The sequence below is a fragment of the Condylura cristata genome, unplaced genomic scaffold, assembly GCF_000260355.1.
Source record: "Condylura cristata isolate star-nosed mole 26May11 unplaced genomic scaffold, ConCri1.0 scaffold00008, whole genome shotgun sequence".
NCBI lineage: Eukaryota > Metazoa > Chordata > Mammalia > Eulipotyphla > Talpidae > Condylura > Condylura cristata.
Genome location: NW_004567109.1, coordinates 6731335 through 6734066, shown reverse-complemented (window position 1 = coordinate 6734066; position 2732 = coordinate 6731335). Strand labels below are relative to the sequence as shown.

The 2732-nt window shown below is 65.6% G+C and overlaps 1 protein-coding gene across 1 annotated transcript in view; it reads right to left on the bottom strand.

The window, feature by feature from the left end:
* ARHGEF10L (Rho guanine nucleotide exchange factor (GEF) 10-like) overlaps positions 1-2732 on the bottom strand; it is a 77485-nt gene that overhangs the window by 34787 nt on the left and 39966 nt on the right. The window lies entirely within an intron of this gene.

Genomic DNA, 2732 nt, shown 5'->3' with positions numbered 1-2732 from the left:
CACGCCAGGCCCAGCACACACCAGGCCCAGCACACGCCAGGCCCAGAACACCCCAGGCCCAGCACACCCCACGCCCGGCACACGCCAGGCCCAGCACACACCAGGCCCAGCACACGCCAGGCCCAGAACACCCCAGGCCCAGCACACCCCACACCCGGCACACGCCAGGCCCAGCACACCCCAGGCCCAGCACACCCCACGCCCGGCACACGCCAGGCATCAAGACAGAGCGCCGGGCCCCGCAGCCCCGCTGCTCCCGGCCCGCGTCTCCCCAGTGCCTCCTACAGGGGGGCCAGTGCCCTGCCTCCCCCACCACAGCCGTCCAGAGGACAGTTCAGGCTGCTCGTCTGTCCTCCTCCACCTCCACACCATGGGGCCACTGGGGGCCACAGTCACCGACGCCAAGAGGGGGCGGGAGCCCAGAGGGGCCTTCTCCAAACACCCCTCTCCGCCAAGAGCGACACTAGTGTCCGCAGAGGCCAGGAGAGTGACCGTGGCCACTCCATGGGGTGCGGCCCTGTAAAAGTCCTGTGAGGTCCCAAGGCCAAAGCCCTCGGCCCTCCTGGAAGACAACCCCCGCAAGGACACGGCAGACCCCCAAGTCCACCCCAGATGGCTGCAGGAATGGGGAGGAGGTGGGGAGGAGGTGGGAAGCCCACGCAGGCCCCGGGGCCAGCCGGGACTCAACTCCATCACCAAGGCCACACGAGGTGCGCCCAGGGCACCGGGGGCCGGAAACGAGCCACGTCAGAGGCGACGTGGACGTGGCCCAGACGTGACCCTGGCCGCACTCTCCTGGCCCAGGTCCTGGGGAGGCAGGAACAGGGAGGCCACGGTGGGAGAGGCCCGCAGGTGGGGGAGCGTAAGGCTCAGGTCTGCAGAGCTTTGCGGGTTGGGGCAGCCCCGTCAGCCCCAGCCGGCCTGCCCCTCGTGGGGGCCTGCCATCAGCAGCTCTGCCCTGGGCCGGGGTCAACGGGACACTACTTGGCAGAGAGACAGAAGGGACTCGTGCTGTGGGACCCCAGGCGCGCGGCCCGGCTGGGAGCTGCAGGCTCTTGCCCTGTGCTAGCTGCCTCCCCACATACGGGGTCCCGACTGTCCCCCCTCATGCTCACAGGAGGCCTGGGAGGGAGGCACTGGGACTCCCCGCACTTTCTGAGGGCGAATTCACAGGGCCCCTAGAGGTCTGACGGTCTGCCCGTGACGACAGAGCTGGGCGCTGCGCCCAGGCAGTCCAGCCCCGCGTCTCTGAGGGCGGAGACCCCCGAAAGGCAGGAGGGTAAGTGCCGGTGAGGCAGGGGCCTGCCTCTTCCAGACCGCCTGGCCCGGGAGGAGAAAGGGTCCTCGGGTTCCCCAGGGACCCCTGCCCACCACGGGGCAGAAGTGACCCCCTGGGCCCCAGACACCCACTCTCCGGGCCTGACTCCCTCTCCAGTGAATCATGATCTCGGCACTCTCTAGTCGGAGAGTGAGGCAGACACACACACACACACACACACACACACACACACAAAAAAAATTTAAGGAAGAACATCCTTTGTGAATAAATGGTTTTCACATTTTCTATTTCCAAAGGCTCCTATCATCCACTTCCCCCACCAGGCACTGCAGATAAAAAAACAAACTGGCAAAATAAAAGGAACAAATTATTCAAGCCCCAGGGGAACCCCGGCATTCAAATAAGATTTCAAATGACTCTCCTTCCATTAAAACTTCTGCAGCAGTGAAACTGCACGGAGAAGCCGCGGCGAGAAGGGGGTTCCCACGCCCGCCGCACCGGCCCGCCCAGCCCCACGTGCTCGCCCGGCCGGAGAGTGACCTGGCGTAACGCAGGTGCCCACAGGGCAGGCCCTGGCCAGACGCAGGGCCGTGGGGTGCGGACGCCAGGCCCCAGGGACAGCCTTAGCTTCAACTCCTCCCGCACCCTCGCCGGCCCGGTCACCCAGAAGCCTTCAGTGGAGGCCTGAGCAATGTCAGCGGTGATCTGACAGGAAGCCCCTGCCCTGGCTCCTCCAGGCACACCCCCCACGTCCGCGCCCGCCCCTCGGGCCCCCTCTCCAAGCAGAATGACCCACTGCATGGAAACCAGCCTGTGGCATCACCTGGGCCTCAGAGCTAAAGCAGAGGGCTTCTCCTCGTGTCCAGACACCAAGCTTTGCCCTTGCTTTCTGGAAATACTCCCCCCGCTTCCAGCCACCTACTCCTGTCCCCCAGTCTGGCTGCACAGGGCCTTTGCACTTGCTCTTGCACAGCCTGGACTCCTGGGCTGGCTCTCTGCACGGCTCCAGAGGTCACCGCCTCAGAGGCCTTCCCTGGCAGCCGTCCAGCCGCGGCTCAGGGACGCTCACCTCAGCCGGGCCCCCCATCTCCACAGCACCCCTTCCTGCTGATCGCCCCCATGCGCCACCCCCCTGCCCCTCGGTTGAGGTCCTGGCGAGCAGGAGCTGTCTGGTCTCATCGCTGCTCTCTGCCCCTCTGCCTAGAAGTGCCGCAGAGGTCCCGCAAACGGATGGAGACCAGCCGCAGAGGCCCTGGCCTTTGCCCGGGGATGTCTTAAAACCAGTTGGAAATGCCCACTTATCTATAAAACATCATGGCAGAGACAAAACCCAAGTGAAGCCAAAAACAGGTGCCAGCTGCTAGCTGAAGCCAGTGAGGGGCATCGCGGCGCACCCCGCACGGAGCCGGGCGCTCCAGCACAAGGGGCGAGGCTCGCGCGGCCCCAAAGAAGC